The 23,418-nt window shown below is 47.5% G+C and overlaps 1 protein-coding gene and 1 non-coding gene across 2 annotated transcripts in view; one reads left to right on the top strand and one right to left on the bottom strand.

Annotated features, from left to right (window-relative positions):
* Positions 1-23,418, top strand: part of LOC145395738 (hematopoietic prostaglandin D synthase-like) — a 238,227-nt gene that overhangs the window by 126,274 nt on the left and 88,535 nt on the right. The window lies entirely within an intron of this gene.
* Positions 8,314-8,432, bottom strand: LOC145395958 (5S ribosomal RNA). Its single transcript, XR_013896685.1, has one exon. It is a non-coding gene; the product is annotated as a 5S ribosomal RNA (ribosomal RNA).

Raw genomic sequence — 23,418 nt, 5'->3', positions numbered from 1 at the left:
CTTTTGCTGGGTATATACTGCCTAAATGAAATATTGCCTCTCCACATCACGAGACTCTCGTCTATGACGAGGTCTCTATAGGGATAGAATGAGGAACAAAAGGTTTGCCTCAGGTGATCAAAGATCAACCTAATTCGCCTCATTTTATCAGTGTTATTTGCATTTGCAGGATTATGAGCATCATAGAAATGGAGGCGACTTAGAATTTGTTGAAACCGATTATGGCTCATCACTTGACGAAATATTGGGGTAAACATAACAGGGTCCCTAGTCCAGTAAGCAGGAATTCTGTTCTTTCATATAATACCCATCAAAAGGACCAGGGCAAAAATTAAGAACATTTCTAAAAGGGAGACAGGGTAATCATAGATGATAGAATGCCTACTCCTTGTTCCCAATCTTTCACTCTCAAGGTGCTGGGTGCTTGCAAACAGGTTGGTATGGTATACAGTCTGCTCCACAAATGCCTCACTAAAAAACAGGTGGAAAAAATCCAACCTGGTGGAATTAAGGTGAATTCCTGGAGCAATGCAGCCAGAGTGCCCCTGCTCAGTGAAGGGGTGAATGAGGGGAGAAAAATCACTCCCATCCTCCCAATTCCACGCCACAAATCCCTCGTCCCCGTCATCCCCATCACCGCCTTCGTCTGGGTGGGGAGGAGATCTTGGAGGGGGAGAAGGAGTGCGGAGGGCTTCCCCACTGTCACTCCTCTTCCCTCTGCCTTTACCCTTTCCCTTTCCCTTACCCTTACGGCCTTGAGGAACATTAGGGGGCTGTGGGGATGAAGTAGGGGAATATTGGGGAGCAGAAGACGTGCTGGGGAGTGGTTCCTCCCCACCTTCCCCCTCCATGACAACACTACGTGCTTTCTCACGCACCCTAGCTCCACCACGTGTTAGGGGATATTGGGGAGCATAAGACGTGCTTGGGAGTGGTTCCTCCCCACCTTCCCCCTCCCTCACAACCCCACGTGATAATGAACGCACCTGCACTCGCCCATGTGATACACTACGCCACCTCACACTACGTAGGGAGAGCAATGACTCACTCACGTCACTCTCACTTTCCCTAATCCTCCCTGTACTTTCCCTTTCACTCCCCACTCCCTCCACGGCACTTCCTAACTCCCCAAACAAAATGCTAGGCCCATACCTGCTCGTCCGACGTGGTGTGCGTTCTGGGCCACGATGAGTGATGACCTCACGTCCATACCACGTGGCAGCACGTCCCACGGCTCCGTCATCGTCCTCGTCCTCGAATTCTGGTTCCAAATCATGTTGAGGATAGGCATAGGATGTTGCACGTGCCTTCTTTGCCTGCTGCCCCTCTCTAGCAGCATGGTAAGTCACGTACTGCTGCTTCCTGGGAGACGGAACTTCCTCGTCACTGCTGGTGGTTTCTTCCTCCTCTGGCTGCACATAATCTTCATCAACAACCTCGTCGTTCAGTGGGGAATCACTGTCGCCTGTAACGGCGTCCAGGGCGGCTTGAATTTCGCCGTCTGAGAGACCTCTCTTAGCCATGTCTGAGCAGGACTGTTGCTACCAGGTGAGTGGACGAGTGGCGGGTTAGCGCGGGTCGCGCGGGGTCGCCAAGTGTCCCCGCCTGGTGGCAGGTAGGGGAAGGTCATGTGAGGATACGTACCACAAATCAAGCACGATATTTGAAAATTGTTGAAATTATGCACATTGCAATTGCATGACGTACCGGTACGTCGCCGGGACTGGCAAATGCAAATCGTTGCAATGTACCCATACGTCGACTGGACGGGGCGGGATAATCATCCTCTGCACGTTGCGTGTGGTCTTCGATGGGGAGTCTGCTGTGTTCTGGGTGAGTTTGTCCAGGGATTTTTTGATGTTGAACAAGATAGAGCCGGCCAGGTTGAATTCATGGAGGATGCGGGACGTCAACCATCCCGCTTCTACCTTGTCCAGAATCTCCCTCTTCTTCTCCAGAGTCAGAACCACCAGTTTCCTCTTCTTGGGCTGTGGGGCCTTTGTCACACACACGAATAAGATGCAGCAAAGAAACAGCAGGGTCTGCAGCAGGTAGGGCACCACCACAAAAGCATGCATGTGGGCTGCCATGGCGACAAACATGCAGTCACGACGGTAGGTAGGCAGGAAATGGGGAGGATGCAGGGGCGCTCTGACGTCACCAGAACAATGCACCAAAACACAGCTGTTCGTCACTGCGTGGCAAATTTAGAGTAGGGATGAACCCCCCCCCTTTTTGGGGGGGGGGAGTGTCCCAGATGTCCGGATATCTTAGAGAATTATCCAAGACTTGGACTATTGGACCCAAGCCCAAAATGTCTAGGACTTGGGGTGTCTGGGTCTTGGACGTCCGCATCTATAAGGGATTACTGTATTGAAAAAGTTTCGTAACAAAAATATAACGGGGGAAATTATATTGCTCTTGTTTTATTTCCCCAAAAATGAAGCCCAAATTTTTAAAGATGGGCACTTATATATTTCTTTTTGTTGTTTTTAATGAAACTGCTATAAAGCCGAGTTAATTTTTGCCTGCTAAAATGTTCGGTTTATACTGTAGTTTTAGCCAAGCACTTGTTTTGTTTGTGTCAATCTCCCTTTTGGGAGAAATGTAGTGATGATATATTAAATTATTCTACATCAGCCATCCGAGCTTAGAGACAGTCCCAGTTCCAAGATTCGATCATGACTTATTTGAAAGCGGTGATAGTGTGTTTTCCTAGGGGAATAAATCATATCAATTCTTGGAACTGGGACTCTCTTTGAGCTTGGATGGCTGATGTAGAATAATTTAATACATCATTAAATTTTTGCCGAGAGAGAGACTGACATAAACAAGTGCTTGGCTAAAACTGCAGTATAAATCGAATGTTTTTGGAGGCAAGAATTAAGGCAGCTCTGTAGCAGCTTCATTAAAAACGCTGGAAAGAAATATACAGTAAACCCTCGTTTATCTGATGTGATAGAGCCAAATGCATGATCGGGTAATGGCTCTGTCTGGATAATGGACTTCTCCCCTGGCCCCCCTTCATACATAACCTAACTTTGAAAGCCAGTTTAAAAGGCCATTACAATACATTGTACAACACTAGTTTTTGTTGTTTACTCTGTCTGGTGAAGCAGTCCTATAAACCACAGCCAAGCAAATGCCATGGTCAAGCAGATCCATCAACCACAGACAAGCAATCACCACTGCAGGGTCATACCATGCAGTGACATGGAAACATGAAAAAAAATAGCTACATAAGAAAAATGCAGTGATCACACAAAACATAATGGTAGAATGGAATATGATCATGGTAAACTCAGTCCTACAGGACCCAGGTTCAAATTCCCTCTGGGGCAGGGAACAGTTTGATTTGAATTTCATGAAATCGGACTTCACTGATCTACCAGAAGACCCACCAACATGTCATAAAAATACCCCTCCCAATACCAGTGCACCAGTCCTGTGTGAGACAGCTCTAACATGTATTCAATATGGATGGTGGGTGTTAGCGCCGAAGTGGTATCATGTAGTGAGGTGTATGGCCTTGGGAGTAGGCTGTGAAGCCTATACCCAGAGTTGGACACTTGGGGGGGAAAAAAAAAAGCTAGAATAAATTCAAAGTCAACACCCACAATTTGGCCATCCCATATCAGTCATACTGAGGACCTCCCACTTCCGAGTCATCACTACATCTTCCTTTTCACTGGTGAAGAGGCCATCATCACACACATTAGGAAGAGGCATGCAAGGAATAGCAATGCCTGAAGCAGGTAGGAAACAGCCACAAAAGCCACAACATTTGCTGCCACAACAACTGTCTGAGAGGAGCTGTTTACAGTATGGGAGCCATGCAGGAAATAAGAACAACTGAGGGTCTCTCTAGTGGTCAGTGGTTGAACTACCCAGCCAGACAGGGTGGCACAACTGGGTTATTCCTGCTTGGCTGGGTGTGAAAATATTCGTGCAGCCATAATTTCTGCCCGGACACAAGCATTTTATCCGGAAATTGGGAATTATGTTCAATTAATGGTTTAATACAGCCAGATCACAGCGTACGGATAATGAATGGTTCTGGTAATGGTTGTCCAGATACTTTAGAAATTACCAGTATTGTGTAAGTGCCAGGTTTTCAAAATTCGGGCTTCATTTTTGGGGAAATAAAGTAGTGAGAGCAATGTATTCCCCCATTATATTTTTGTTAGGGAGCTTTCTTAATACTTCAATAGTGTATGATGGTATTTTGCCACACACGGTCTCACATCAACAGAGAAAAATCATGGTAATTTAACATGTACTCAGGGCAGACAAGCTAATAATGGTGGTGGCCTCTAGCAGTAGGCAGCTTCACAAATCCTCCTTTAATTTCATACCTTCAAAGCATCTCCACAGCCTACCAACCCAACTGCATTGTTAGTCTTGGAAGAGGCACAGGCTGGTTTAACCCATTCGCTGCATCAGTGTTTGTTTACATTTACATCCCGTGTGCGGCAGTTTTGAAGTACGGTATTTAGAAGAAAAAAAATTAGAAAAAAAAAATTGTCTAAAGATGGAGAGAAAAATCCTGAGTTCTGTGGTATGTAAAAAAAAAAAAAAAAAAAAAAAAAAAAAAAAAGTAATAAATATTCCCTGTACAGTGGTGCCAGGTGCACGATATGTTATGGTTGCACTGTATCGTCAGTGTCAATCTTGCGATCAGATAAGGTGTAAATCAGCATCTGAACCATCAGTCATCATCTAACAATGTATCACTATCATCACTACACTCATCTAGAGATTTCATCCAATATTTGCTTGGGCTACCACTAGCGGCGGCGTGGAGTAGATTTCATACCGGTACCTTCAGCATTTTGTAGACAACTGAGCTGAGCACTCCTCTTTGTAAAAATGCATAATCTGTGTATAGCAATATTCTATAGGGTGCCATGAGTTGCTAGCTGATTTATTTCATTCCATATCTGACGACAGAATTTTTGACAGCAGGAAGTCATATATGATACAGCCGCGGTCGGAGCCATTTGGACTCGAATATCATATATGATACAGCCACGGTCAGTGGGTTTAAATGACTGTACCAAACAAAGAAGCCTTTCTCTGTAAGTTCTTCAGGGAAAAGGAAGTGGTCGTCTAATACTATAACCTATTACTTGCTTATGCTTAGTAACTTGGAGTTTCGTTTGGTTAGTATCGGTTAGATGAGGTTCATTTGATTTGGGTCGGTTAATATAGTTGGCTTTCATGAAGTTGTTTCCATTTCAAGAAACAGTACAGTAATATGTTTTCTAAGCTGATAAGTTTAGTACATGGAACCGATTTATTTGTGGTCAGACTTTCAAGGATTAAAGCATCATTGCACAAGTTTACCCTTTTTATTAGTGCTGACAAGAAGCCTACGTGTGGTGATGCTGTGAACTCAGGGTAGAGCAGATGCAACGTCCACCCGAAAACCAGACTTTCATATTTCCCAATGCCTCTCCGTGGTAAGGACCATGGTTCAGCCACAATGAAGTGATGTCCACCGTAAGTGGGCACTGGCTCCCAACTTGGTGTACTTTGTGTACTGTACTGTACTGTACCTGTAGGACAGCCCTGCAGCAGCATTTGATTAACCTCTAAAGTACTGATCTTGTCGATTGAACTTTTTTTGCGTAATTTCATAACCCCTAGGTTACAGGCATGGGTTTCCCTACCATGTCCCAGAACTGGGTTATTTTCAGGATAATCGATTTTCCCCACAATATATTTTTTTTCATTACAAACCGATCACAAATAGCAGTAATCCCTCTAATATCCGAACGTCCCCACTAACCGGACATAATCGTCCCAGGATCCAATATTCCCAAAATGGTCTGAAAACCGCAAAAAAAAAAAAAAAAATCCCGCCCGTAATTTGAACTTGCTGCGCGCGGCGCGGGACAGCTTTGTTGTGGTGCGTCATTCCTCCGACGTCTGATAGAGCACCGCTGCATCCTCTCCACTTTCCGCCTGTCTCTCGCCACGAGTGCGCGCTCGTTGGCATGGCTGCCCACGTGCTTGCTTTTGTGGTGGTTCCTTACCTGTTGCAGGCACTCCTGCTGCTCTCAAGCCTCTTATTAGCGTGTGTGATGATTGCCCCGCCGCCTGAGAAGAGGAAGAGAGTGGTGTTGACTCTGGAGAAGAAATGGGAGATATTGGAGAAAGTAGTTGCGGGGTGGTCTTCTTCCCGCATCCTCCGCGAGTTCAACCTGGCCCGATCTACTTTGTTCGATATCAAGAGATCCAGAGACAAACTTATGCAGTACATTGCTGACTTCTCGTCAAGAAGCAAACGCAACGTGGAGAGGAAGGTGATGTTTACTCCCAAGTTTGCTGAAATCGACCGCTCCATGTTGATTTGGTATCGACAGCAACGTGCTGCTGGTGTGATGGTACGTGGTATGGAGCTGAAGGCTGCTGCTGAGAAGTTCGTCATGCTTCACGACGCCCTAGACTTCAAGGCATCCGAGGGTTGGCTCTTTGCGTTCAAGTTACGGCATGGCCTTACCAACCGTAAAGCACATGGCGAAGCTTTGGACGCTAACGAGGATGGAGTCGACAAGTTTTGGTACAAGGTGAAGGGCTTGATCGACAGGGAGGGCCTCAATCTCAGTCAAATCTACAATGCTGACGAAACTGATTTATTCTATCGCTCTTTGCCAACGAACACTCTAGCTGAGGAGACGGAGAAGCGTGTACCTGGCAGCAAGCACTCCAAGCAATGGATATCTGCTTTGTGTTGTGCCAATGCTAACGGCATGCACCGGCTTAAGCCCGTTATTGTTGGCCGTGCAAAGCAGCCTCGGTGTCTTCGTGGGGTGATGGATGTCCTTCCTGTCGTCTGGTACCATTCTTTGAAGGCATGGTTTACAGCCCAGATCTTCAAAGACTGGTTCCACCGCCACTTCGTCAAGGTCATCAATTACCAGACGAAGACACTGGGAATCCCGCACGACCAGGTAAAGGCCCTCCTTCTCCTCGACAATTCACCTGCCCACTCGTGCGACAAGGACTTGGTGGCTGAGAATGGCCGGATTAGGTGCAGGTTTCTGCCACCTAATACGACTGCTCTCATTCAACCAGTGGACCAAGGAGTGATCGTGGCAACAAAGTGCCTATACCGACGGAAGTTCCTGGACGAGGTGATGGTTGTTCTCGAGGACGAGGACGAGCGCAGGGAGGGATGGGACACGCGAGGCCAGCAGACTTTGGAAAACCTTCACCGCTACAACATCGTCTGCAATCTACAACTGGGCCAGTGCATGGAAGGAAGTCCCTGTCAAGACTCTAGAAAATGGTTGGTCTCATCTGCTTCTCGGAACGGATGTGGAGTACGATTTTCTAGGGTTTGACGTGGGTGACATCCATGCACGGCTACGTACGCATGGCGACGATGTTGATGTGGACGATGTGCGTGAGTGGTTAGATGACGACAAGGGCGATCCTGGGTATCAGACATTGTCTGATATCGAGATTGCATCTACAGTTGCAGTTGTCAGTACCCAGCTTGAAGATTCTGACGAGGACGGCGACGATGATGCTGACTCCTCTCAGCATGACACTACTCCAGCCATCCCCAAGCTGAGCACACTCCGGAAACACCTAGAGTTCGTTCTCGACTGCCTGGAACACCTGGACTGTGACAGGGAGATGGGGTCTTTGGGACTTGTGGAGGAAGTGCGTGCTTTCAGGCAGCGCATCATCAGTTGTCAGAATCGTCGTTCCTTGCATCAATCAACCATTGACAGTTTTTTCAGGCCTGTGACCCCAGCTGTGCCCAGCCCTGGCTCCACTCCGTTGCCTCCCCAAGACAGGCCCTCATGCTCCGAGCCACAGCCCAGCACATCAGCCACAGTGGAGTCACCGCTCGACGTGAGTTTGCGTCTATCTTCGGAGTAGTCTGCAGTGGGTATGCGATCACCACGACCCAGCGACGCACCCTTAGGCCACCTGCCAGTGATACTCTCGGACTCTGACAGTGATTAAACAGCAAGAACTTCTCCACTAGACCACACGGGAATTTACAGTGTTGTGCAGTGAAAAAAAGTGTGTTGTGTTAAGGATTTACAGTTGTGAGTGAAAAGACAAATTTGGAACAAAATTTAACGTAAATAGACTTGTTTGTTTTTGCTTTAGAAAATGGTTAGAAGAGTGGGAAAAGTTAAAGTGCTGAGTGCAACACTTAGTAAGTTACATTCATTCATTCATTCATTGCCAGACGCCATGTATCCCAGACGGGGTGGCCAAGGGCTTAGAGTTAATTGTTTTACAAGGAGGGGCACTAATCCTCCACCAACCCCACTTGACACGTAGGGATGCCAACAGCATCTGGTGTTCCCAGGCAGTCACCCATCCAAGTACTAACCAGACCCAACGTTGCTTAACTTCGCTGATCGGACGGGAAGCGATGTACTCAACGTGGTATGGCCGTTGGCAAGAGTGCGCACTGTGAAGAGAACGGACTTCTGAGTTCGATTGACTAAGTTCAGTGCAAGACTTCATGAACAGTGTACTGGAAGTCCTTCAGGAAATCCTTCTTACTTTCAGAGTCCGAGAGGAGGCGGCTATTCATCGAGATGGCCATGGACTTGCTGTAAGTAGGCAGAATGTTTCATACTGTACTTTTTTCCATACAATACTTACCTCAAACACCTCATTTCACTCTTTAATGTCCTTTATTGGTGTGAATAGGGTGTTAGGAGCTATGCATGTGCAGTAGGAAGGTGTTTTTCTGAGTTAGGCTAGGTTTGGGTCCATAAGTACCAGTCCAGGAGCCAGTAACCAGAATGTTTAATATTGTATGAACCTACCTCTGAACCCTCATTTTATGGTTCTTTTGCATTTATTTCAGTCATTTATGTGCCTTATTGGTGTGATTTGGGTCTTAAATAGGTGCTATGCATGTCCAGAGGGAGATGTATAGGTGTTTCTCTGAGTTAGGGTCCATCAGTACAAGTTCATAAGCTGGGGCCCAACATCCAGACAGGACCACTATCCGGACCTGCCTATGGCCCTATTACGTCTGATATTGGAGGGATTACTGTATTTATTCTCTGTTGGCAATTTGGAGGTGGTGGTGTGGTGTGAGGGAGCAGGTGTGTGGCAGCTGGGCTGAGCATGTTCAAGGTTGCGGTGGTGTGTTGGCGGTATTAGTGGAGGGAAGAGGTATGGATTACCTCACGCCAAAATAAATGTTGAGTGTGTATTTGTTTCTATCACTAATTCACAATGTTGTATGAACACAATATTACAAGTAAAATAGCAAAAACACACAAGAAAGTAACTAATAAAGATTGGCTTATTTTATGTTTTCCATGATACTTGTTTTCTAACAAATTTGTTTATTTTTTCACTTATTTACACACTATTTACATATTATTTCACTGTTTTTAGTAACTTTTGACAGTATGATACTCTCCATACACTCTCCCCCACACCCTTCAGAACCTCCTAGTAGCCCTCCCCACCACCTCACACCACCCCACCCCTCCTGACCCTTACCACAACCCTGAACCAGTATTAGCTGATTCCAAGGCCACACATTCCCTATGCTGGCCTACCACCACCCTCCACCACAGCCCTCCTCACTGCTGGGCTGCCCTCCCACCCATACCCCCGCCCCCTCCCCTGGCCAGCTAGCATTATGCCGTGCACCAGCCATGCTGGGACAATACTCTGAGTCCAAATGGTGCACTATTAAGTTAAAAAATGCCAGCGAAAAATTAAAATGTCATATGACGTGGACCATAGGCCTCTACCAACACTTCATATGACGTGGACCGGTGCCTAGGAGTTAAAAGGACGAGCAACGCCGATCATGCAACATCCACAAAAAACTGGTGGCAGCTGGCTCCACCCTGGCTGTGATGCAGATGGCTTCTAACCAATCAGAACTAAGTGTTGGACACACCGGAGGGGGGACCCAGGCAGTGGGGGATGTACCCCCCACCTCCCTCTCTCCACATCCCTCTACCCCATTACCTTGCTACTACCCAACCTCCCACCGTTCTTACCACCACCACCCCTCCCACACCCTCCTTGTGCATTCTCCCCCTCCCATGTGGATCCCCTCCAAATCCTCCCCCCCTCAGTCATCTGGGGAGAGGGTATTTCCCCCCTTACCCTCCCTCCATGTCCCTGTACTCCACTGGGGCACTTTGTGTCTGGTGGTGGTCTCCTCCCATCCCTCTATCCCCATACACTCCCTCCTGGCCTTCCCTCCTCCCACCCCCACCACCTAGCACGCAGTATCTTTACTTCCCTGGCCTCGAATATTATGCATATTATTACGCTTTATGGTGCGTGTTTTTGAATCATCACTTGTAATTTATTCATGTCTTTGCATACAAATGTGCACACCACAATTATTTTGAGAGGAGGGGAGGGAAGGGAAGGGAGGGGAGGGGAGGGGAGGGGAGGGAAGGGAGGGGATTGGAGGTATGGGGAGGGAAGAGGAGGGGAGGATAATTTTTACTATATACCATTTTTATGGCTGGGGTTAGTCACCATCTTGTTTTTTCTAAGCACATTGCAGTGGTTTATAACATCTACACACACACACAAAAGAAATTGATTTTGGTGATTTTCTTTCGTATTTTTTTGTGAAGAAAACACGTGTGAGCGGCATACTTTCTTTCTTGCTGGTGTCGTGACGGATAACTATTATCAAATTTGACGGGCCATAGCTTGGTAACTAATGGGTCTAGGAGGGTGGGGTTTGCATTTTCAGGTGTGTAAATTCAAGCTCTATAAATCTGGCATATTACTTTTAACCTTTGAGAAAGTCGAAAATTAGGCCTGTTTTTGCATCCTGGGGGGTAGTCGAGGCTGGAGAACTGCGTACCCTAGGGGTTAACTTGGGTCCGGGTTTTCCTGGGCAGATAGACCGCAATTAACCAGCTTTTTTTTTGGGGGGGGGGGAATGTGTCTAGTAAACTCTCAGTTACCCATTGTCACAATGTCTGGCCCAACAATATCTGGCACTGCTGTCTTGGCTCTGTTAAAGCACAATACGGTAATATTAGGCAATATCCAGCACCGGAATGGGACATAACCGTTGGTTCTATTCAATATCCATCTTTGAGGTGTATCAGCAGGCTCAAACAGTTGCCAACCGGCTCTGTATTACAGTACAGTAATCCCCTTAAGACCTGGACGCCCAAGTCCTGGACACCCCAAATCCCGGACATTTTGGGTTTGGGTCTTCAGAAATCGGAAATGGCAAAAAAAATATAGAAAAGCAGGAAAAAAAAAAAAAAAAGTTTTCAACTCTACTTCGAACGTGCTGTGTGGGGCAAACAGCTGTGTTTTGGCGTGTAGTTCCTCTGACGTCCACCAAAGTGTCCCTGCCTCGTCCCCATTTCCTACCTACCTACCGTCGTGACTGCATGCTCATTGCCATTGCTGCCCACATGCTTACTTTTCTGGTGGTGCCCAACCTGCTGCTGGCCCTGCTGCTCCTCTGCTGCCTGTTACTCGTGTGTGTGATGATGGCCCTGCCACCCGAGAAGAGGAAACGAGTGGTTCTGACTCTGGAGAAGAAGAGGGAGATATTGGAGAAGGTGGACGCGGGATGGTCGACCTCCCGCATCCTACAAGAATTCAACCTGGCCCGCTCTGCCATGTTCGATATCAAGAAATCCTGGGACAAACTCGCCCAGTTCACGGATGACTTCGCATCTTAGACCAAACGCAACGTGCAGAGGAAGATTATGTACCCTCCCAGGTTTGCAGAAATCGATTGCTCCACGCTGATTTGGTATCGTCAACAACGTTCTGCTGGTATGAAGCTGAAGGCTGCTACTGAGAAGTTCGCCAGGCTACATGACACCCCAGACTTCAAGCCATCCGAAGGGTGGCTCTTCGCTTTCAAGTTACAGCATGGACTTGCCAACCGTAAGGTCCATGGTGAAGCTTTGGACACAGTGAGGATGGAGTGGAAGAATTTCTGCAGCAGGTGAAGGGCTTGATCAACTGGGAGAACCTCACTCTTGGTGAAGTCTACAATGGTGATGAATCTGGTCGTCTCTATCGCTCGCTGCCCACGAACACCCTAGCAGAGGAGACGGAGATGGGTGTTCCTGGATGCAGGCTCTCCAAGCAGCAGGTATCTGCTTTGTGTTGTGCCAATGCTAACTGCATGCACCGGCCCAAGCCTGTTATTGTTGGCCATGCAAAGCAGCCTCTGTGCCTTTGTGGGTTGATGGATGTCCTTCTGTCATTTGGTACCATTCTGTAAAGGCTTGGTTCACAGCCAAGATCTTCAAAGACTGGTTTCACCAGCACTTCGTTAAGGAGGTCATCCATTATTAGATGAACACACTGGGAATCCCACGCAACTGGGTAAAGGCCCTCCTTCCTCTGGACAATGCACCTGTACGTCCGTCCGACAAGATGTTGGTGGCTGAGAATGGTCGCATTAGGTACTTGTTGTTGCCACCTAATACGACTGCTCTCGTCCAGCCAATGGACCAAGGAGTGATCGTGGCAACTAAGAGGCTGTACTGTCGGAAGTTCCTGGATGAGGTGATGGTTGTTCTCGAGGATGAGGACGAGTGCAGGGAGGGACAGGACACATGAGGCCAGCGGACTGTGGAAAACCTTTGCTGCTACCACCTCAATTTAGCCATCTACAACTGGGCCAGTGTATGGAGGGAGGTCTCGTCTGCTTCTTGGAGTCGATGTGGTGCACAACTTTCTAGGTCTTGACATGGATGACTTCCCTGTGTGTCTTTGTGTGGCTGGCGATGAGGTGGATGTGGACGGAGTGAGTGAGTGGTTGGATGACGACGAGGGTGGTCCTTGGTATCAGATCATGTCTGATATTGAGATTGCATATTCAGTTGCATGTACAAGTACTGTACCCAGCTGGACTGTGACGATGATGCGGATTCCTCTCAGTGCGCCACTACTCCAGCCATCCCCAAGCTGAGCACACTCCGGGAGCATGTCGAGTTTGGTCTGGAGTACATTGAACACCCGAACTGCGACATGGAGGTGGGGATCATGGGACCTGTGGACGAAGTGCGCGCTTTTAGGCAGAGCATCAACACTCGGCAGAATTGCTGTTCCTTACGTCAAGCAACCAATGACATCATCATCTGGCCCGTGACCCCTGCTGTGCCCAGCCCAGGCTCCACACCACTGCCTCACAAAGACCTGCCTTTCACCACCGAGCCACAGCCCAGCACATTGGCCATGGTGGAGTCTCCACTGGACGTGAGTTTGTGGCTGTCTTCAGAGTCGTCTGCAGTGGGTAGCTCATCACCACGTCCCAGTGACCTGTCCCTCGGCCACCTGCAACACCTACTCTCTGACTCTGACAGTGAATAAACAGCAAAAACTCGCCACTAAACCACATGGGAATTTACAGTGGTGTTCAGTGTTAAGAAATGAATGTGCAGTGTTAAGAAATTACTATTCAGAGTGCCAAGGATTAAGTGCAGAGTGCAACTCTGGTGAGTTTTAAGTGCAGCGCAAGTAAGAACAGAATGTGCAGTGTTAAGAAATTAGAATTCAGAGTGCAAAGGATTAAGTGCAGCTCAACATGGGATTACTGTACGTGCTTCAAGTGCACCTTTATGCTGTCAGAGTCTGAGAGGAGGCAGGTCAGTCTTCGCGACGGCCATGGATGTGTTGCAAGTACCCTGTACACTGCTAAATATTTTCCATATGCACTTCTGATTCCTCATTCTCGGGTTCCTTTTCATTTATTTCATGGTTTCTGTCCCTTATTTTTATTTTATTTTTTTATGCTAGAAAGAAGGAACCAAAGGCCAGGAGCTGGCAAACTGTTCCTTCAAAGAAAAAAAGAAAAATACAAGAGAACCAAATTCAAGATCCGATAATTTTGAGATGCCTGGACACACTGCGTTTGAAAGAGAGGAGATCATAGCTAGCAGAAAACACAGACAGAGGGAGACAGTTTCAGAGTTGACCTGTTGTATAAATGAAGGACTGGGAGTAATGATTAACTCTTGCATTGGAGAGTTGGACAGAAAAGGGATGAGAGTTTGTTGCTAGATGGGTGCTGTGTGCCCATCATAGAGGCGAGGGATGCAAGCAGACAGTTCAGAGGAGCAGTGACCATTGAAGTAGTGATTGAAAAGAGATAAAGATACAACAGTGCGGCAAAGAGGTTGAGGGGAGCCAGTAAGAGGAGAAGAGTTAATGAGATGAAAAGCCTTTGACTCCACCCTATTAAGAAGAGCTGTATGTGGGTAGCCTCCCCACACATGAGAGTTGTACTCTAAACAGGGGTGAATAAAACATGTGTATAAAGTCAACAACTGTGTGGGGGTAAAGAAGGTACAGAGTTGGCTTAGCACACCTAATCTCTTGGAAGCAGATTTTACAAGAGATGTAATATGATCTTTCTAAGGTAAGTCCTGAGTGAATGAAACCTTTAAGCATGTTTATGGATGATGCAGGATTAAGCTGAATATTTTTATACATTAGTGGGTATTCTTGTGGAAGATTTTGTCAGGTTGATAGGTGTAAAAATGTTTTTGATGCATTAAAAACAAGATTACTATTACCCCAGTCAGAGATACGAGCCAAGTCGGACATTAAGTGTGCCATAGCCTCATCCCTTGTTTGTTGAAGTAACTGCTGAGATGGATGTTGTGGGAACCGAATGGAAAGGTGAAGGGTGGAATCATCAGCGTACGAGTGGATAGGGTTAGATGTACAGCTTAGAAGGTCATTGATGAATAAAAGGAAGAAAGTTGGTGATAGGACAGAGCCCTGAGAAACACTACTGTTGATAGATCTAGAAGGACGATAGCCGTCTACAGCAGCGGCTATAGAACGACCAGAAAGGAAGCTGTAGATGAAGGCACAGATAGAAGGATAGAAACCATAAATGGGCAGTTTGGAAAGTAAACGTTTATGCCAGACTTGGTTGAAACCCTTTGAGATGTCAAGTGCAATGGCAAAGCTTTTGCCAAAGTTCTGAAAGGAGGATGACCAGGATTCTGAAAGGTAGGTGAGAAGAGTGCCAGTGGAGCGTCCCTGATGGAACCCATACTGACTATCAGAAAGAAGGTTGTGATAGGAAAGATGCTTTAAAATTTTTCTATTGAGAATTGACCCGAAAATTTTTGAGACACAGGATACTAAAGCAGTTGGACGATAGAGGGTTGGGAATGGTCACCCTTCTTTGGGACTGGCTGAATGAGAGCAAACTTCCAGCAAGAGGGAAACGTACAAGATGATAGACAAAGGCAAAAGAATTTACCTAGGCGGGATGAAAGCACAGAAGCACAGTTCTCGAGGACAGTGGGAGGGACTCCATCAGGCCCATATGCCATGTTAGTATTAAGGCCGGTGATGGCAGAAAATACATTGGCTGAAGAAATTTTAATGTCAGCCTTGAGGAAATCTGAGGGGGGAAGTGATGGAGGAACAGCACTGGAATCGTCTCAGGTGGAATTGTAGGAGAGAGTCTGAGCAAAGAGATCTGCTTTATCAGTAGAAGAAATAGCTACAGAACCATCAGGGTAGAAAAGTGGAGGGAAGGATGATGAGGTAAAGTTGTTGGAAAGGATTTTGGCAAGGTTCCAGGAGGAGCGGGAAGAATTCGAGTTGGAGAGTTGAGGCATTTAGTACGGATTAAATTATTTTTAGCAGAGCGAAGAATAGGCTTAGCATGATTCCGGGCAGAAATGTAAAAAGACGTGATTCAGGGGTAGTTTGGCTCTGGTACTTTTTATAGGCCCTCTATTTGTTGTGGACAGCATTAGAACAAACATTAGTTAAAGGATATGAGAAGGGAATGTATGCTTCCATGCCCAAGAAAATAACCTCCGTAAGGAGCAAGGCACACTCGAATGGCTCCCAGCCATGGAAGCAATGATCATTCCAGGGAACATCAGAGAAGTACTGCCTGAGGGCCTCCCAGTCCGCAGCTCCAAAGTGTCACAGTTGACATTTCTTTGGAGGGTCCACAGGCTGTACTGGAGCAACAGGACTGGTTAAGGTAATAAGGTTGTGATGGAGGAGCCCACGGAAAGAGGAAAGATTAACAGTGTAAGCAGAAGGATTAGTTGTAAGGAAGAAGTCAAATATTTTGGAGCTCACTCCAAGGTGGTCAGGAATACAGGTAGGGTGCTGTACCAGCTGCTGTAGGTCATTAAGGATAGAAAAGAAGTAGACTTGTTCATTGGGTGCATCAGTGAAAGGAGAGGAGGGCCATAGGTGATGAACATTGAAATCTCCTAGAATGGAGATTTCAGCGATAGGGGAAATGGATAGGATGTGTTCCATCGTTGAAGTAAGGTAGTTGAAGAATTTTTCATAGAATTGGGAGATAAGTAAACAGTGCAGATATATTGTCAGAAAATGACAAAAAGCCAAAGCCAGAGAGTAGAGAATTCAGAAGAATCAAGTTCAGGAACACGAGAGCAAGAGAAGCCGTTGCATACATATACACAACAGCCACCTTTGGTTTTGAAATGAGTATAGAGAAAGTAGGAGGATACAGAAAAGGGTTTGCTGTCAGTGGCCTCAGACAGCTGGGTCTCAGTTAGGAGGAGAAGGTGAGGTTTAGAGGAGGAGAGGTGGTGCTCAACAGAGCGAAAGTTAGAGGAAAGGCTGCAAATGTTGCAGAAATAAAGAAGTGAGTCGGACGGTGGTTCCAGGTAGCTTTGCTGAGTCGTCACCGGGAGAGGGGCGGATGGAGGGGATAGGGTCTTAAGTAGGTGCTATGCAGGTCTGGTAGGGAGTTATTTAGGTGGTTTTCAAAGTTAGGATGGGTTGGGGTCCATAAGTACCTGTCCACGGGCATTTTCCCAAGTCCCGGAAAAACCCAAGTCCCATACATGCCTTTGGCTCTAATACATCGGGTCTTGGAGGGATTACTGTACCTGTAATGCTGTACTGTATCATCATTGTATTTTATTGAAAACAGTCGCCAACTGCCGTTGTATTACAGTACAGTAAACTCCTGATTATTGAGTGTAATTGAGCCAAGGGCCTGTCAGATACTGTCAAAATGCCAGATTATGGGAGTCCCCCCTAGGGACGCCAAACACCCCAACCCAATAACACTTATCCACTGTCTAACCTCTACAAAATGGTTTAAAATGTCAAAAAACAGCAAACAGACTTTCCTCATAATAAATCCTGGTATGTGCTGTTAAGTACACAATAATTTTAATATGGTACAGAAGGAATTTCATTCAGACGATGGGGATAATACCAAAGTCCTCCCTGCCGAGAGACCCATTTTCTTTCACTCAGCAGTTCTGTACAGTATAACAGGAGGACCACTATGGGTGCCAGCACTGCCACCACCTCCAGTTGCTGGTCTGTCGGGAGAACCCGTGCCTGGGCCTGCAGCTGCCCTTCCTGCACGAGAGGACCAGGGAGCACCAGGGCATCCAATCAAGCGTCGCCGTGTGATTGACGACGTCAGGTTGGACCACACTCTGGGCCACCACCAGGCGAGGATCCCCAACGGGAAGAGGCTCGGGTGTACCCTGTGCCTCAGGTTCGGGGTGAGGAAGGACACAAGGGACATGTGTCCTGTATGTGATGTGCCGCTTTGCTTGGGTGATTGTTTCGAGCGGTACCATGCCAACCGATACCTTCACTAGTGGAGCGCGCGCGCGCGCGCGCACACACACACACACACACACACACACACACACACAGTGCAAAACTCCTCACCTCCAAACCCATCTGGTCCTGCAGGAACAGCATCGCCACTGGAGCAAGTAAGCGGTTTATTTTTCTAATTTTTCTGTTAACCTATCTTTATATCAGTATATTTATACATAGATATATATTGTTCTTCATCATCATCACCATCATCCAGACCTTTCACACCGTAGGGCAGGCATTAATGCAGATGGCAGGGAAATAAGTACAGCTTCATTGTCAGTTACTAGCAACAGGTGTAGTGTTCATGTGTGGTTTCTGCGAGGACTATAAAGAAAACCCGATGTAATTTTACAATAGTAATTGGAATAAAGCAAAAAAAAGGTATACCTAACAAGCGTATAAATGTTTGTGCACTGTGGGAACATAACAGTAAGAGATCACAGCTGACAGCAGTTCAGCACGCGGTTGGGTACACTGTAGTTTTTTTCAATTTTCTCGAAAACTATAAGGCTTAGGAGAGATCTGATTACATCACGAGAAAGCCCATGAAATTCTGCATAAGATGACGAAATAAAAACATAACACTGCTAAGAAAAGTTTTTCGCAAGAGCTCTCCAAATAAGGACTCTATTGTCTGTCGTAAAAAGTTTGTACTTTTTCGTATATTACTCGAAAACCAGACCTCGTATCGTAGTGCCGACTACACCATTCGAAAGCTAATAAAATTCTCTTTCAAATGATGGTATAACATGTATAGATATTTCAGTAAACATTCGAGCTATTATGTTGGGAATTGGAGATGAATGGTCCCAAATGTTTATTCACACTGCCCTAATGTATGTAGTTTTTTTTTTTTTATTGTGTAGAACAAACAACGACGAATAGGAATATGTAAGTTTTGTGGCAAAATACTGTAAATATGTTTGGGTGGCGAAAATAAGCAGAGAATACACTTGTGGAGCGCATGGTGGGGGGGAGGGGAGAAAGCCTTTGTGTTGTGGAACGAGAAACTTATTGAAACGTACCATGAGCAAAAGGGTTAATTTTAACAAATATATCTGTGTAGTCTATGGCTTCCCCAATGCTTCTTTAGAACCCAGTGTGTTTGATTCCACATCCACATAGTTGAGCAACTTTAACCTTGCCCTTAGCACCGTATTTACCCTTTTGGGTGATTTTAACCTACATAATGTTGAATGATTATTGCATTCTGCCTGGACTGACAATGCTGGTCTAGAGTGCGAGCTGTTTGTGGAATTTTTTAATCACGCAGTTGGTAAGGCAACCAACCAGATTACCAGATAATCCTGACCATAATGTCCGTCTCTTGGATCTATTCCTGACAATCCAGATCGATACAGGATAGAGGTACTGTCACCACTAGGATCCTCAGACCACAATCTCATCAAAGCCTCATTAGTTAACCCCCCCAAACCTTCTCGTTTTGAACTTGTTAGGATGACCCAATGGCACTTTGATAGGGCAAACTGAGATGGATTTAGCAATAATCTTGCTGGCATTCCATGGCAGTCTTTCTTTTCTAGTGATGTCAGTTCTACCCAGTCCCACATTAATTACATAATACTAGCTGGTATGGATTTATTCATACCAAGTCGACAGTTCACTAAAAGATCGAACTCTCCAAAAATGGTTTGATAGCAACTGTGCCAGAGCAACAGCCCAAAAGTCATTAGCATATAACTCTTGCTGAAAATAAAAAACGTCCGAATCACTGTCAATTTAAAATTGCTAGAGCCTTGCAAAGGCTGTAATAAATTTAGCTAAATCAAACTTTCTTCGAAATCAAGCATCAGAACTACTTAGCAATCGTAATGACAAAAGAATATTCTGGTCAGCTCTCAACTCTTTTAATAATAACTTTAACAAGTCATCATCCATTCCCCCACTAAAATCTTCAGATATCGACATTACAAATGATCCGCGTGGGAAAGCGAATATCTTTGCAGTTCATTTGCCAAAATTTATACCATAGAGGAAGTCAGCCAGAACGTCCCAGTACTAGAACTTGACTCTCCTGAAATTGTTCCACTTAAAATACAAAGATATGTAAATCATCCTAGACAATTTACCAGCCAACAAAGCATCAGGCCCTGATGAAATTCCTCCAATTGTTTTGAAAAAGTGGTCCCTAGGATTTGCCTCTGTCCTAGCTAAATTATTCAGACTAAGAAAGAAGTTCCTCTGACCCCTCTGATTACAGACCAATAGCTGTCACATCTTCTCTTGGTAAAGTATTTGAAATTTTAATTAAGAAGCACATAGTTAAACACCTTGAATCCAGCAACTTCAATAATTGATAGACAATATGGTTTTCGCCACGAAAGATCCACCATTGATATACTCAATCTCCTTATTCAGTACCATCCATCAATCAATTGACTAACATGGAGAAACTCATGCAGTAGCCCTCGATATTTCTAAAGCTTTCGACAGTGTGTGGCACCGTTCACTGTTGTCCAAACTCCCTTGCTATGGTCTAATGTTTTTTGTTCCTCTGCTTTCGTCATAGCAACAGAAAAATAAAAGATTATGGTGTATATTCCAGTTTCCACTCGGTTAATGCCTGCATGGCTCAGGGATCAGTTCTGACGCCATCCCTGACACCATCCCTGATCCAGTTTCATATTAATGATCTCCTGTCTGTCACCCACAGTCCCATCCACTCATATGCAGATGACTCAACACTAGACAGTTCATTCACATCCAGACACCCATTTACAAGACCTAATATCTCTAACATTCAACTCAGTACAGCCATCTCCATAAATCAAGATGTACCTACAATCAGCGAATGGGGACAAAACAACCTTGTCTCATTTAATGCTAGTAAAACCAAATATATACAATTTATTAATAGACAAATATTGCCAGATTCATATATTACTTCAATGCTACTAATATTCCCATGTCCAAAAGTATTGAAATTCTCAGATCTCAATTAACAATGCCCTCGGCTGGACCTCTCATGTCGGATCACTTGCCAAAATTGCCTCAAAGAAACTTGGATTATTGTACAGTGTCTGTAACTTCTTCGCTGATGAGCAGTTAGCTATACAGTAATCCCTGTACTATCCGGACACCCACTATCCGGACTCCCCACTTACCGGACATTTAGGGGGAAAATCTGGGAAGAACTAGCCAGCATATTCGGATACAACATCTCTCACTCATCCCCCTACTGGCCCCAAGGCAACAGCATATGCGAGAGAAGCCATCGCTCCCTTATGAATCAGGTCCGCACACGCATTATGCAAATGGGGAATGAAGACTGGCCTGCACACGTCAAGATCATACAATGGGGGTTAAAAACCTGCCCAAGAGAAGATGGAATAACCCCGCACGAGAGAGTGTTCGGGGAACCACCCCTACTCCTGCCACTCCGCCACCACCTACAACCGCCCACTCCACCCTCCACCACCGACCCTCTCCACCACCTCAAACGCCGCCTCCACCACCTACACTCAAAACAAGACCTAGCACCTGACACAACCCACTCCAACCCATACACACCTGGCCAGTCTGTTGTGGTTGCAAACCTGCCTACCCCGCCGAAGACCTCCCCCCGATTCAACGGACCGTACAAAATTGTGAGAGTACCTAACCCATACCAAGTCACCATGGATCAACAGGGGCAACACCGCACATATAGAAACCGCCACGTGCGCCCCTTCAACCCACCCGACACCACCCACCCCCGCACTAAGCCTACCTCCACCCCGGCCCGCCCACCTGGCCACCCTGACCTTCCTCAGCATCACCCCCCAGACTCCTACTACTACTTCTCACCCCCCTCCTCAAACTCTCCAGCTACCAGCCCACCCCCCAATACACCACCACCACGGCCTGATACCACCACCACTACTTCACAACCAGACATTCACCCACCGAACACCCCTCCACCCACCACCTCTCAACCCACTCCACCCAGGCCGCCCTCATCACCACAGCCGCCCCCCCCCCGAAAGTCACACCACCCCCACACCCACCACCGCCCTTCCTCATGACCACTCCCATTATACACGCCACACCGCACCACCAACCATTCCCCCCCCTCACCACCGTACACCCTCACCGCCACCACGCACTCAACCAGCCTCACCACCCACACCCACCATAACTACCACCACCAGATCAGGACGACTCTCACGCCCACCCGCAAGATACACCCTGACACCTCCACCCAGCACACACCTACCCCAAAATCCACCATCCCCACCCACCCCCAACACCTCCCCCATAACCCTACCCCTCCACCAAGCACGTTGGAACTTTCCCAACTCCCAATTCCCCAAAGGACAACGCTCCTCCCACCAAATTAGCCCAAATAAAAGCACCAACCTCCCATCACTCTCCAGCATTCAAATTTCATCTCCCCACCAGGCACCATTCCCCGAGATGAAGGTGACAAAAGTCCGATGGCAACCATACAACCACCCACCAACCAGAATCAGAGGCACCGACCACCTGCTACGCCTCCTACGCCGGACCAACCAGCCGTCCTCCCTCCACTTCACGCTCAGCCCCCATCAGGAGCCCAACCAATTCACCACTCACTGGGTCAGCTTCACCCAACACCTTACCCCAGCCTACCAGACAGCCACCTCTACCACCTACCACCTCCAGTCACGGGGCCGTGACTTCAACGACGCGGAGGGTGGTAAAATGCCCGCCGTGCCCGCCGCAGGACCTCCCACCTCACCACCCCCCACACCACCACCGAGCCGCCACCCCACCACCACCCCAGGAGGACACACTGGTGAGGTTAGTAGTTCCGGGCAAGAGGGTCATCGGGGCATCCTGACCCTGAGCCCCTATTCCCCGCAAGTGCCCCAACCCCAGGCGTTCAGGCAAACTGAACTACTGTGCGGGCGGGGTAGTGACCGTCAGACCAGGGGTGGGACTGAGAAGAGGTCAGTCCCAGGTAACACCGTATTGACGGTCTTGTTACACCCTCTAGGGCAGGAGGCCCAAGGGCAAGAGGCCTAAGGCTACGGCCTAAGGAGAGAAAGAGAGATAGACACAGGCTACGGAGTGACAGAGTGTGTAAAGGGGAAGGTGACCCCAGGCTCCGGCCTTAACACGCTGAGGAGAGAGTTGCCTGTGTGCATCCCTCTCCAGTTGCTCTTTGGCTACGGCCAGAATACGGTCCAGGGTAGAGAGACCCTGCTACCGTACGTGTAGCGCTACCCAATTACGGAAGCGGCGTCCCGGGGTCGGTATCTTGCCGCAACGGACGGGCGAACCAGTTCACCCGTTAGTCGTTTTCCGTACGGGCAGACACTCGGCTTCGGCTGGGGCACGTACCAGGGTGGAGAATTCCCTGACGGTAGGATCTGTCCGTATTGGAGAGAGTGCGGCTCCTGAGCCCCTCACTCCGGCTTGTCTCCTACTGCGGGAGGAACACCACGCCGGCGGTACCTTGCCACGGCGAAAGGGCGACCTCGATCACCCTATAGGTGTCCCCCGTACGCCGGGCAAGTTCACGGCTGCAGCCAAGGTGCACAATAAGGGAAGTAGAGCCCCGACTCAGACCTATAGACACACTCAGGGAACCACGAAGAGCGTGAGTCTCCCTTTAGCCTCTCCCTTCGGGGAGCCCTTCGTCGCCATCCAGGCTTATAGGCCCGGAGGAGACACTAGAGTGGTGGCAAGGCCCGATAACGGACTTACCGCCCACACCCGGGAGTTCTTTGGCCTTGCCGGAGCCCTGCAGGAGACGCTGCCGCAGCCCAGCCCTGATGGCGCCTCTACCCCTGAGCACCCACAGTCCCAGGACGCCCAGGCCCACCACCGCAG

The sequence above is a fragment of the Coenobita brevimanus genome, chromosome 33 (genome assembly GCF_032717465.1).
Source record: "Coenobita brevimanus isolate Jiangsu-jjx chromosome 33, ASM3271746v2, whole genome shotgun sequence".
Taxonomy (NCBI): domain Eukaryota; kingdom Metazoa; phylum Arthropoda; class Malacostraca; order Decapoda; family Coenobitidae; genus Coenobita; species Coenobita brevimanus.
This window is presented reverse-complemented; position numbering and strand designations above follow the sequence as displayed.